Here is a 14650-nt window from a genome sequence, read left to right as displayed (position 1 = left end):
ACATGTGAACTTGGAAACCTTTCAGAAGGCCTGTGTAACCACAGCACAATCGTTCCTTCCTACCTTCAGGCTAGTCCTAAGAGCTCAGGTGCATGCCAGCTGGCCCTGAAAGAGTACTGTAGAGCGCATTCATAAATAAACACTAGTAACGGTTAGTTCCCACCCACTGTTCCATACTAAAAATCCTCCTGTACTCAGGAGTCAGAGTAAGACCTTTTCCCTCATTCATGTATAGACTCTTCTCTCTACAGCAGCCAATTATGTGATAGCAAATCAATACCAGAGGACCAGTTATTCTTTTTAACAAAGAGTAACAAAAGGCAACTTGTTTTTGAATGGCTGCAATTGTCTTAACTTCACAGATTTTAGGAATTCTTTTCAATTACTGGGGAACTAGCAAAATTCCTAGATGGTATCCTTAATATGAAAGTGGGCTTCTCAAAAAGTCACACATTTATGGGAACAGAAGGTGTCACTTCTCTGAAGAAGATGGTTTATTTTATTGACCACAGCTCATTTTTGAGAGGCAGGGTTGAGACAGGGTCTCACTGTGTAGCCTTGGTGTCTTAGGGTTTCTATTGCTGTGAAGAGACACCATGGCCATGGCAACTCTTACAAAGGAAAAACACTTAATTTTGGTAACTTACAGTTTCAGAGGTTTAATCCTTTATCATCATGATGGGATATGGTGCTGGAGCTGAGAGTCCTACATCTTGATTGGCAGGCAACAGGAAGTGAACTGTGACACTGGGTGTGGCTTGAGACCTCAAAGCCCGCCTCCACAGTGACACACTTCCTCCAACAAAGCCACATCTAATAGTGCCACTTCCTTTGGGGGCCATTTTCTTTTAAGCCACCACAGTTGGCCTGGAGCTCAGTATGTAGACTGGGCTGATCTTGAACTCAGAGATCGGTCTGCCTCTACCTGTGTTGAGATTTAAGGTGTGTGTCACCATGCCTCCATACAGCTCCTCTTTTTTAGGCTGTGAATGAACGTTTGTGATGTTTGTGAATAAGGAGAGTACCGTGGGGTCTTGAGATCTCAGGAAAGGAAAGAACTTACTTCAATCAGAGGGCAAAAATGCAGTTTTGAAGCCATTGAAAGGTCACTACCTTGGTGAGACCAAACCTCCTGGTTTCCCAGATCCTGTGCCCCTAATGCTCTTGAACACACACACACACCAGTTCTCTACCTACTACTACATCCTTCAAGACTCTCTCCCAAATCTTGTTTCCCATAACCTCTCCAGGCTGTGTCAGTACATTCCCCACCCAGGATCCTTAGGCCACTACCAGTGAGGGGCCTTGTGAATGTCGTTTGCATTCTTTGACTTAACATATGCTTGACTGCAGACCATGTACCTGCTTTGTCAAGCATCCTTGCAGCTAGAACTGGGTCAAGGTATCTCTCTACAGTGACCCACACACTAGTATTAAGTGCTTGCATACTCAGGACATTCTTGCTTCTTCTATTCATTCATCGTGGATTTTTTTTTTTATGTACACATTTGTGTATTCCAGCTACTTCTTGGGTGTACGCAGAGAGAGCCACTTACCTCTAGGATGATTTTTATCCTGCTCATATGAATCCAGCCACCAAACACACAGACTACTAAGGGAAGGAGGTTTTCAAGGGTAGTGTTATTCTAAGGCTGGCATTGGAGTAATTAAGGAGAGGGTTCTCTGCATCTGTCATGGTTCCTGATGGCATTAGTATGCCCTAATCCCAGGTTAATAATAATTGGAGATAGTCCATGGGCTCAGCCTTAGTGGGCAGTATTATCTAATGAAATAATGATCTTTATTTTCATTGTATTGATATCTTCGGATAAGAACAAGGAAGAGTAGTTTTCCATCTATGGCCTTAAAAAAACATTTGTGTAGATATATTTAAAGGAAAATGGCACAAAAATCTCAAGGAGCAGTTAACTGGTAGAAACTGCAAAGGTGAAAATTGCTATCTAAAGTACAGTGAAACAGAAGCCAGGGTTTCAGTTGTGTGCCTGCTTGGGCAGACCTGAACTTGAACCCCATTGGTTTTAGAACAATAGCGTGCCCTGTCTGCTTCAGTCATATTTATTACCAGATGGAGCGGTCCCAACTCTAAATTAAAACTTTATCAGTGATCAGAAAGCCCAGATATCAGAACCTTTCCAAACCCAGCAACAGCTCAAACCGGCTCTTTAAAGGGGTAACACCTCCATTCTATGAATATATTGCCTACAGTAGGGATCAAATGAGGTTACTTGAAAGTCCAGGACTGAAGACCTTCTGCAGACAGAAAAACACTATCCACAGACTGCTCAAGAACATTCTCAAACAACGAGATCTGGCCTTCAAATTCAACAGAGAAACCTGGCTCTTCTGTGAGAGGGGCTAGCATTATCAACATGTATTCACAGCGTACAGAAAGACATCCCCAGCACAGTCCTTTCAATCCTAGGCTCCTCCGTCCTGGGTGACAGAGGGAGAATCACCCACCGGTGGGTTCCATCAGCAGCACATCCTACTCTGAGATGAGCACGGCTGCAGCACAAGGGCAGGAATGGAAGGAAGTCCATTCTGCGGGCTGACACCACAGAACCCAGCCGTTTTATTTCATCACCAGTGAATTCTGTATTCTAAGGGTCATATTGTAATGCAACTACAACATCTGTATCTTGCTCCACCACAGTCTTGTATAAATGTGGACATACAGGGTCAGGAGTCCTACAGACAGCCTGTCATTTCCAAGTGTTGGCTGCATATGGGCCATGGAGGAGGTAGCTTGGGAGGAGGTAGGGTGGGAGGAGGTGGCGTGGGTAATCCGACACCCAGGCACAGTGCCTGATACAGTTCTATTGGGTCTGTCTTTTGGGTTATGTGTTTCAGATTGACTTCATTCACGTGACTGGACCATATTACCTGTCAGTGCCCTTTGGTGTCTGTAACTGGTATAGGAATCTATAGTCATTAAATTAGTAGGGAGTGGGTGCGGGGCACAGACCAGCCCTGCAGGAAGGGGACACAGGAAGTAGTTTTGATAAAAAGCATTGATCTAAAGTGGCTAGCACTGGATCAGGCCTGGGGAGTTCATTCAAGGGAGCCCCTGGCTGGGGGAAGAGACACTTTGGTGATTGGACTAGAGAAAATGACAAACACAAGCAAGTCCATGACTACCAACACTTGCCTAGAGCTGGTCTTGCTTTTCTTGCCTTTGCAGATTTCTTTGGGGTCTCCTACTGTACTGAGCATTGACTTGGGGAGGGGAGCCTCCAGACACATAGGGTCCCCATTTTCATTTTAGACTATAAGTCGGAAATGGTTTATTTCCATCTACACATGCTTCCTTTCCTCCTGCCAACCACTCACTTGACTAACATACTGTGCACACAACATCCACAATAATTTAAAGATGGGGAAGACTCGATCTTCTCAAAGTTCATAGTCTGGAAGGAGGAAAGCCCATGGGATAGAATAAAGTCACAACAGTGCAGTGGCAGAAAGGGGAGTGGCCACCAGTGGGAACAAAATATTTCCCAGAGAGAGGTACCATTTCATGTCAGTTTGAAGGGCAAATTACACTTGACACCAAAATTTAGCTTGATAAATAATTGCTATGTCACTGGATGATGACATACTCCTGAGCAGAGTCATTTGAAGGTTGACTTGCCTCAGTCTTAGACTTAAACAGGGTAACAGTTTACAGCTACACTACCTCTAACACTCGGTACTGTCCAGTCTCATTTCATCAACTACTTCTATCTCCTTATGACAAACTGGCTCTCAGGTCAGGTGACCTTCCCCTACAAGAAGATGGGGAACTTCTGTGGAATAATCCTCTTGTACACTGTAAAGATTTGTCATTCGACGACTGTGGCTTATAATAAATTTCGGTTTTACTCAATTATTGAAAAAAAAATAGCCAAACGAATGGAAACACACGAACTATGAACCAAAGGCTGAGGGCCCCCCAGCTGGATCAGGCCCTCTGAATAGGTGAGACAGTTGATTGGCTTGATCTGTTTGGGAGGCAACTAGGCAGTGGGACCGAGTCCTGTGCTCATTGCATGAGTTGGCTGTTTGAAACCTGGAGCTTATGCAGGGACGCTTGGCTCAGTCTGGGAGGAGGGAACTGGACCTGCCTGGACTGAGTCTACCAGGTTGATCGCAGTCCTTGGGGGAGGCTTTGCCCTGGAGGAGGTGGGAATGGAGGGTAGGCTGGGGGGAAGGGGAGGAGGTGGGAGGGGGAGAACAGGGGAACCCGTGGCTGATATGTAGAACTGAATGGTATTGTAAAATAAAATAAAAGGAAAAAAAAAAGATTTGTCATTCGAATTGGTTTAATAAAATGCTGATTGGCCAGTAGCCAGGCAGGAAGTATAGGTGGGGTGGCCAAACTAACGATGATGGGAAGGAGAAAGGTGGAGTCAGGAGGCACCAGCCAGACAAAGAGGAAGCAGGAGATAAATGAGACATATTAATAAAGAATTCACCACAGGGCAGAACATAAATAAGGAATATGGGTTAACTTAAAATGTAACAGTTAGCTAGTAATAAGCCTGAGCTATCGGCTAAGCATTTATAATTCATATTCAGTTATTTGGGACAGGAAAAACACCATTTACAGGAAACTGAGTTGTCAGGACTGAGCCCAGCCTTTTCCCTAAAGGCAGAGCTTCTATGGACCAGTCTCTGCATTTGTTGATGATTGTACCACAATCATAATAATGCTGCATTTGTTAATAGTGGAGTTTAAATACATGTAAACGTTCTGTAATTGGTTCAAGCATAGACTCAACAAAAGCTCCCAGTGGGTCTGTAGAGTTTGCCCAAGTGTGGAGACTAGTAATGACAGGCCGAGGAATTCTGCTATTGACTCTACTCTTCCCACACCCCATGGAACTCACAGCCCAGGGATTTGGTGTTGAATCTCTGCAAGGCTCACCAACCCTGCTTTACATTATGGCCTCCCTTTAAAGATGCACCAACCCTGCTTTACATTATGGCCTCCCTTTGTAGATGCTTCAGCCTTTTCACTGAAAATGAGTGTAGGAGTCTATTTTCAAATACTTCTTAATTTTAGGTCGAGTGGCAGGAAGATTCCAAGTCATTTTATGTCTCTTGATTTTTAAAATAGGATATTCAATATTTAGGAATTTATCTCAAATGTTTAGGGATTATCTATCTCACCTTTGTGCGTTCTAGCACAGAACAGATTATATACTTGCATATAGGCAGATTTTCAGATGAAATCTAGTTAGTTTGAATTTGGTAGAGGTATAGTTTTGTTACTTTTCCAATAATATGATACTGAGGTTTTTTATTTATTTATTTATTTATTTATTTATTTATTTATTTATTTATTTATTTTTTATTTTTTATTTTTTTATTTATTTTCAAGACAGGGTTTCTCTGTGTAGCCCTGGCTGTCCTAGAACTTGCTCTGTTGACCAGGCTGGCCTCAAACTCAGAGATCTGCCTGCCTCTGCCTCCCAAGTGCTGAGATTAAAGGCGTGTGCCACCATGCCCTTCTCATTGCTTATTTTAAAAGCAGCTCCTTCAGTCCCATCGTCCGCTTGCCCATGAGGGCAGCCAGTGCTGCAGTTAATACACTCACCCCTTAGTGTGATACAAAACTAGTGCAAAAGGAGAGTGCAGCCTGCGTTCACAACCCATTAAGAGAGTCTAAACAGTGACAGAATGGGAAACCACGTGACCCTGTGTGGCAGCACAGATTGTAGACCCATGAAGTCAGAGCTGACTGTGGGGGCCCGCAAGAAGTCAAAGTTGGTTCTCTATTGAAAATATGGACCAAAGGACAGAATAAAATAAAGTAAGCAATGGGAGTCAAGCAGGCCTGCAGAGCTGAGGAGAAGGAGGAGTGAGCAAGTGGAGCTGGCACTCTTCGGAATGGATTCCTGGACCTGAGCTGGCACCTCCCGTGAAGCCTTGAGCAGGGATGAGGAGGATGAATCTCTGTGCTGGTGGTGGGAGCTCCAGCAGGCAGACACATGGGAGCCTTGGACACTTCCTGTGTGGACTCTTCCCTTCTCTTTCTTCCTTCAGCCACAGCTTATGATGCCCCCGGATATTCAGAAATGCACACTTGTAAAGAAGGAGTGGTAGCTATAGGAAACCCAGAGCTGCCAGATGGACAGGCTCCGAGGAAACATTCAAACCCGATCAAAGAGATGCAAACCTGTCCTCCCTACTGCAGCCAATGAGCTCTAACACACAGTCTAAGAGGAAAAAAACCAAGATTTCCTCCTTCCTATGCCAATCCTCCTTCCCTGTAGGTCCTATGGCGGACACATCTAAAGATAAAGTGAACGTGATTATCCATTTCCCTAATTCTGCAAACCCTATGTCCTCAGAGCTCTTTCTGAATCCTCCCCTGCAATCCATCAGTGAGAACCACTCCTCACACACACAGGGGCCGACGTTCCTCTTCATGGGAAGCATGGCCATTCTTTCTCTCTCTTTAAATAGGTGAGACACAAGTGTCCATTTCCTGTTCATTCTAAAGTCACTACAGGACTCCTATGTGTCCTCGTCTGCTTTCAAGGTAGTTTGGTGTCTCTCTCTCCAGTTCTTAAAAAATTAAACCCCACAAGTATGACTGATAATGTCATGTCTGTTTGCTTCTCCCAACCCCAGTGGTGTTAAAAAGTATTCTCCAAGACTTAGTCATATTTCAGCGTGAGTCACTGATCATTTTTTAACAGTTATTTTTAAATGCACTAATTTTAAAGTTTACTCTTAAAATGATTCTGGCTGCACACTAAGTGCTTTTCCAGGTTATTCCACCTTTAACAAGCCGGTCACAGTCTGTCCTAGGGTTCCCACTACTGTGATAAAACACATGACCCAAAGCCACTGCAGATGGGAAGAGTTCCTTTCAGCTTATATGTCCTGTTCACAGTCCTTCATAAAGGGAAGTCCAGGGCAGGAAGCTGAAGCAGAAGCTGATGCAGAGGTCATGGAGGAGTGCTTCCTCCTCTGGCTTGCTCAGCCTGGTTTCTAACAGCACCTAGGACCACCAGCCCAGGGATGGTACTGCCTACGGTGAGCTACCCCCCACCCCTGATCCATCACTAATTAAGAAAATGAACCACAGGCTTGCCCAGAGGCCCCGCTGATGGGGGCATTTTCTCAACTGAAGTTCCCTCTTCCCAAACGGCTCTAGTCTGTCAAGTTGACATGAAATGAGCCAGTACAGCCAGTGTCCATTCACTATGGCGTAACTGGCCGGCACACTGTCTCCCTTTTTGCCTGCTGCGGCCTACTAAAACCAGCATATGCTTGTATCTAGTCAAGCTTCCTTTCACGATCCACAAAAGCAGACTAGGGTCTCTCTATACCTGAAATGTCCTTTCTCATAGACTCACAACTCCTTCAGGGTAAATAACCTTATCCATTCTGATCACGTCTCTGTCTATGGTAGACGATAAATATTTGATCGCTAAGCATCCACAGCACACATTCTCTAATCTTTCTGACACACGTTTATCATTGGCTCTTTCTCCAAGTTGGCCACACATTAAAAGGAAGCTTAACACATAATCCCCTTTCCCGCCTCCTACGAGTCATGGTGTTAGAACAATGGCAGAGCCATAGGAAAGGAAGGCAGGGACAGAGGACTGGGCCTTGAAGGCCACAGCTGGCTTGTAATGAACAGTACAGGCAGTACAGGACCAGGGACTACTCCAGGGGAGGAAGAAGTGACTGGCCTCATTCCATTCTCTTTTGTGATACAGGGATTGAACCTGGGGCCTCATACATAGTAGGCAAGGGCTCAACCACTGAGCGACATCCCTGCACCGTTTACATGTTGTGTTTTCAGGAAGAAATATTTTCAAACAAGAAGAATATTTGTGACTCACAAATATCTCCAAAGTTCTTTGATTTCCCAGATTGGCATAAAACGTGAATTGTCCAAGTCTATCAGTTGGAGGGTCTCACTCAGAACAGCTTTATTTTGAAAGCCCTAACTCCTACTGATTCACCATAAATCTGGATAATTTACTGCAACCAAAGTTTAATATTCTTCTCTTAAATTATTTATTACAGAAAAATAATACCAAAGGCTAAAACAGAACTAAATAGATTAAAATACCGCCGACTTTCTAGGTTAATGGTGACGGAGTTAAGGAGTGTTTGGAAGAGGAAAAGACTGCATGGTTCCCCTTCTGGAACTTTACACCAGAGAGAAGATGACTGATTCTAGACCACAGAAGTGATGGCAGTGAGACTGGGGTCTTCACTTTTGTAAAAATCACTGAATTAGCTGTGGGGACAGGTAGAAAAGCCTCTGTTATAAATGAGCAGACTTGTTTGTGACTAACGTCACACAAGCAAATGTCATTAGGAAGAGCTTTCCAGAACGCTCCTTAAATGGAACCATAGCCAATGAGCTGTATTCTTGTATCTTTTGTCCTCAAGTTCTTTCCGCCAGGAACGAACCCAGGATGCTGGAGCCACAGCAGCCACCAGTGAATGCAGAGGCAGTCACAGGGGAAAGCTAAGATCAATGCAGGATCTGAATCCCGGAGCTACTGAGCCAGTACCAGCTCTGCCTGCTTCCTGACTTCTCTTCCCTGTCAAGAAAATCTGCAGTTTGCTCTACTTCTGGCCTCTCTGACCCTCTCAGGCAAATCTAAGAGGACACAGTGACAATAACTAGAGTGACGGTGTTTGAAGAGCTTTGTGAAGTTCACCATGATGGTGTACTCAGTGACCATAACTACCACCTCTGTACACCAGTCAGGAAAGTGAGGTGAGGTCTTAGCAGCTAGTATGGAGTGGAGCTGTGATTCAAAGCCAGAGGACCTCATTCTGATTGTAATCCACTTGCTGCCACCAACCTAGAAGTTCCACAGCCTATGTTGACGACCTTCCACTTATGCTAAGCATGTGCCACCACTTTTGACATCTCTACCACAGCCACTGACAGCACGATGGAATAAATCAGAAACAACAGATCAGACAGCGGCAGAAAGAAGGCTCCCCTCCGTGGGGGTCAGAGCAACCTGAGCTTCCCTGTATGTCATCAGCTCAAGAATTTCTCCTGGCCTTGTTCTCCATCAAGTCCAAGATGGGCTCTGTCTTCATTAGTTTCTTTACAACTCACAGTCCTAGGGATAATTAATACCGATTTTCAACTCTCTAGAATCACTAGAGATGAGCCTCTGCCCATGTCCATGAGGGATTATCACAATAGGTTAAGGGAGGTGGAGAAAACACCCACCGTAATCGAGTGGCATTATTCTGTGGGCTCAGTTCTGACTGAATAAAGAGGAGAGTGTGATCTGAGTGCCGCCCGACCACAGATGCAACATGACCCTGCTGGCCCCTGCCACCAGGGCCTCCCCTCCGGGAGGGACTGCACCCTTGAACTGTGAGCCAAAATCAGCCCTCCTTCCTGAAGTGGCTTTCGTCAGGTATTAGGCCACAGCAGAAGGAAAGCAGCTACTCCAGCCATGATGAAGAGAGCTAATCAGTGCCCATTTCAGTGGTATTTTCCGGCATGGGTAGCCCTGCCTGGGAAGTGTGACTGCAGTGGGACACCTGGTGACTGAGGGGACATGCCAAAGGTGCTGTGTCTCCTCAGGGGCATTTCAGAGACGCTTTCTGACCGCAAATGCCCCTTCTTCATCCCATTCATCATAATTGTTAACACAAAGGCACATACACCTTGATGGATCTCACACAACTATTCTTCCATTCAATCATAACAAAACAGTAAATTTAAAGGAAATTTTGAGATATGGGTACTCTGCTTAAGCCAACTAACAGTTGATTCAATAATCTGAATTGGACAAAAACCAGAAAACCAGAAATTAAGAAATGAAGGAAAGCTGAATTTTGTACAGCTCTGCCAGTTATATCAACTTCTCTTTTTTATGCCCTTTCCATCCCCTAAAATTGATTACTGGAAGAAAGCACTGGAGTTTAACATTTTTACTCCACTGAGATCCATACGAGGAACATTTAAGGAGAGTGACACAATCGAGTCCATGCTTTTGGCTGCAGCAGGACATCAGAAACTGACCAAGCTGGTCATCGGGGTGGGCTGGCACCCTGAGTCCGTTTCCTAGACCAGTGCTTACCATATTGCCATTAAGATGCCAGTAGACTAATAGGTCAGGGGAGCTCTCAGCTTCTACTTCTCTTCTGTCGCCTTCCTAGGCCTCACAGGCGACCCCTCCATCCATACCGCCCTTCCTGGGCGCTGTTCCCACCCTTACCTCCCCGCTGTCACCAGCTCCACCTTAAGCAAGCAACTGGCTAATGGAAAACAAACTATGGAGGACCACAAACTGCTCCTCCACAGAGCCAGGCGACACCATAGTTCACACAATCCGTGCTGTCCTCTCAGCTCTGCCAACGGAAGCAGAGAACAGCTGCAGGCCTTCCCACAGGAACCGGTGTGCTCCAAGAGGTCCACTGGCCCAACCAGGCTGTGGGCCACATTTGGCTACTGGGCTGGAGCTTGGCAAACCCTTATCTAAGTCAGGGTGTGTTGACTTAGCCCAGATTCTCTAGCTGTTGATGACATACAATGCTTCCCATTCCCTGAATAGGAAAATCAAAGGGATTATACACAGGAGAAGACATTTTGTCACAAGGCTTACTTTCCTTCACATTACTAATAAAACTTTAAAAATTATTGCTAAATAATAATCCCCAGAAGCTAACTTTAGAGTGAAAATTGTTGATTGTTCTTAGTCAATGAAGTCAAATGTATAGTCTTATCAAATGTATATTTGTTACTTAACAAATACAAAGGATAATGCTAGCTGAACCAAGGGGATAATAATTTACCTAACAATATTAATGTGTCATATAGTTTCTTATCTTAAAATTTTTTTCCCATTCTTTCCTAAAATTATATTTATTTATTTACTTACTTACTTAATTATTCATTCATTGTGTGGGTATGCATGTGTCATGGCGCCCCATGGAGGCCAGAGGACCGTTTGGGAGAGTCTGCCTTCCCTCTCACCATATGAGTCTGAGGGACTGAACTCAGGTCGTGTCATTATGGGGGAGATTTCTGAACAGACAAGGAGCCCCGAGCCCACCCTGACTTCAGTTACTCTTCAGTCACATGGACTCCGGCCTAGTGAGCACAGGGACAGAGAGCGCGGCCCTAGCAGAACCAGCTCCCTGCTCTGCTCCTCATCTGCCAGTTGAGCCTTAGCCCCTGATCTGAGGGGACAGTCCCACTCTACCTCACAAAGCTCATCTACTGCATCTGCACAGGTTCTTGTCACTGATATGACTGAATTTTTATTAATAATCTCTTGATCTCTATGAGGTGATTCAAGCTCATTTGTTCATTTAGATTTGTACTGAAAAACTACCCAGTGTTTAGTATGTAGCCAATGGCATCTCCCTTCTCCCTCTGCATTTTTTTTCTTTTTTGGCAAACTGTGCATGCCGGCTGCTGTCTAAGGATGACCCCTGTGAGTTACATCCTTCTTCTCTGTGGCCTGGATAGTCCTTTCCTATTCAATCTGGGCTATCTCTGGACTTATTTTGAGCAAGAGAGTGCAGTGGAGGGCTACTGCTCCCGATCTTGGCCTAAGTCCTAAGAAGGCCCAGCAGCTTCTGCCCTTGGCAGTCCTAGAAACTGCCATGTAAGGAATGTGACTTCCTTGCTGAAGAGTCAACCGTGTGGAGAAGCTCCGAGCTTCCATGGAGAGAACAGAATCTTGGCTGTCTCTACTAAGCTCCCCCTCTCCTCCTCCTCTGCCCAAACCCATGTGAAGGAGCCATCTGGAACATTCTATCCCAGCTGATCACGTAGGTGACTGCAGCCCTAGTCAGCAGCATGTAGGCAAAAGGCACAGACTGGAACACTGGTCGTTCATATCTTATAAAACCATTCTGAGGATTTAATTAGATACATGTAATGTAATGTGCCTTGCATAGTAATCGGCACATAAGAAGTGCTGAAAATATTTCATTTTATTTTTTACTTAAGTTAAAATTTATCCTTAAATGATACATTAAACATAAAAATTATGTTAATGGGGTGTTATGTACTGTTTCAACACATGTATACATTGTATAATGTTTAAATCAGGTTTAACATTTATTTCCTCAAAAAGGTATCATTTCTTTATGATAACGTGTTCAGAATACTTCCTCCTGGCATCTGGCATTTGTTGCTGTTGTATTTTGTCAGGAAAAGGGTCACTATGTTGCTTTGGCTGGCCTAGAACTCATTATGCAGACCAGGTTGGCCTGTGACTCACAGAGACATGCTTGGCTCTGCCTCCCAAGTGCTGGAACTAAAAGCAAGTGCCACTAGGCCTGATCATTCTCCTGGTCATTTAAAATGTACAACACATCAGTGTTGTCTATGGCCACTGGCTGTGACAGCACAGCAGAACCTCTTATTCCTACCTAACCATAACTTAGTATCTGTGATCAAATTAGTCCCAACCCCCCCTCCATCTCTTCTCCTTGGCCCCTGATGACACCATTTTGAATATCCTCAGTCCTACGAGATCAACTCTGTCTGATTTCACATAGAAGTGATCGTTCAGCGCTTGTCTTTTTGTGTCTGACTCATCCTAGGTCACATAATGATTGACAGTTCCAACCATGTTACAAATGACAGGAGTTCATTTGTTTTAAAGACCAAAGGGTCCACAATGAGGTACTGCAGCAGTCCAGTCAGAATGGCCATCTCTAAAAGACCAAGGATAACAAGTGTTGGCCAAGCTCTGGAGAAAGGAGGGTCCATGCACATTGTTGGGAGGGGGCAAATTAGGACAGCCACAGTGGAAAACAGTGTGGAGGTCTCTTAACAAATTAAGATACAGCGATCTCACTAGTAGATATATAACCAAAGGACATGAAACCACTAGCTAAAGAGACATCTACACTCTCATGCTCACAACAACACTATTCACAACTGCCAAAAAAGGGGTACAACTTAGTTGTCCATCTATGAGGAACAGATAAGGATAACGTGGTACACATTCACAGTGGGTTTTATTTCATTTTCCTTCAGAGGTTTCAGAGGAAACGCTTGGATGACCTGAAGGCACAGGCTCCAGGCATGCCTTGGCTATCAGTCTTCTTTTTCATGCAGCTCTCCTGATGTTCAGTTGAGCCTTGTCTCTGACCAACAGTTATTGTGATGTCTGTTGCAGGGTACTGTAATGGGCTAAATTACTGCTCCTTTTACCCCTCTCTCAAAGTTCATTTTCTGAAGGGCTAACCCTCCCAATACTTCAGAGTGCCATGATGTTTGGAGACTGGGTCATTATAGAAGTGATTAAGATACCTCCATTAAGGTGGGCCTTAATCTAATGGGATGGTGGGATGCTATGAAGAGGCTGAGACTATAGGAATCATGGCCATCTGCTGGCATCTTAAGAAGACAGCTTCTAACAAATAGTGCTGGTAAAACTGGATATTCACACATGTAAGCACAACACCAGAGTTCTACTTCTCACTTTGAATGATAATCTACTCCAAATGGGTCAAAGAGCTGAGTTTTTAAAGGTGATGAAGGAAAGCAGGGACATTGATATTGTCAAGACAGTTTTCTGAAAGGCAAGTATTTTCTGAATAGACTCTAGTTGCTCAGGAAATAGCACCAACACTGATGAGTGGAATAAAAAGAGCTTCCCTAGAGCACAGGAGGCAATCTAGGGAAGAAAGTCCACAGAAGGAGAGAAAACCTTCGCCAGCTATACATCTGACAGAGGATTCATATCTAGAATGAACAATAAAACTATGAACAACTCAATTAATAAATGTTCAACACCATTAACTACCAGAGACATGGAATTAAAATCTACACTGAGATCCCATCATATCACAGTAAGAATAACGTTCATCAAGAAAACAAATAACGAGATGCTGATGAGGGTACAGACAAATGGGAATTCTTACATACTGCCTAGTAGGAATGTAAGCTACTCTAGCCACTATGGGAATCAGTAAGAAGGTTCCTTCAAAACCAGAAAGCAGATGTCTCAAACGACCCAGCTACATACCTCCTCGAGATTTACCCAAAGGACTCTTAAGACAACATGCCACAGAGATCCTTGCACATCAATATTTACCATCCACAATGGCTAAATTACAGAACCAAGCTAGGTGTCCTTAAAGAGGAATGGGTAAAGAAACTGTGACTTTATATATGCAATGGAATTTTTTTCCCAGTGGTAAGAATGAAATTATGTTGTTTGCAGAAAATTGGATGCAACTGCAGATAATTATGTTAAGTGAATCAGTCAGTCTCAAAGAGACAAGTATTGCATGTTTTCTCTCATTCGTGTGTCCTAGGCTTTACAGGTACATAAAATCCCACATGTACAGATGACAAGAGAGAAGTCAAACTACCTGGCATACCAAGTGGACTAATAGGAGCCTGGAGAAGAAAGAGAGGGGAGGGAGCAGGGTATGGAGGGAATAGTCTCGAAACACAGTTTATATTTTCATGAGAATAGCTTTATGTAACTTGTATAATAAAACTTTAAAATGAAAAAATAAATAAATCAACAAATTGATTTTTGATTCCTAGCTTCCAGAATGACAAGAAAATAGCTTTCTACTACGTCTGCTACCCAGACTATTGTAGTTAGTTATGATAGCCAGAGCAAAGGAACCCAGCTACTATGGAAATGATTAAAGTAAACAA

The 14650-nt window shown here is 44.0% G+C and overlaps 1 protein-coding gene across 5 annotated transcripts in view; it reads right to left on the bottom strand.

Annotated features, from left to right (window-relative positions):
- Nucleotides 1-14650, bottom strand: part of Nme7 (NME/NM23 family member 7) — a 153824-nt gene that overhangs the window by 766 nt on the left and 138408 nt on the right. The gene's annotated exons all lie outside the window — the stretch shown is intronic.

Source organism: Peromyscus maniculatus, chromosome 11 (assembly GCF_049852395.1).
Source record: "Peromyscus maniculatus bairdii isolate BWxNUB_F1_BW_parent chromosome 11, HU_Pman_BW_mat_3.1, whole genome shotgun sequence".
Lineage (NCBI taxonomy): Eukaryota > Metazoa > Chordata > Mammalia > Rodentia > Cricetidae > Peromyscus > Peromyscus maniculatus.
Note: the sequence above shows the minus strand (reverse complement) of the source record. Positions and strands in the feature narration are given on the sequence as shown.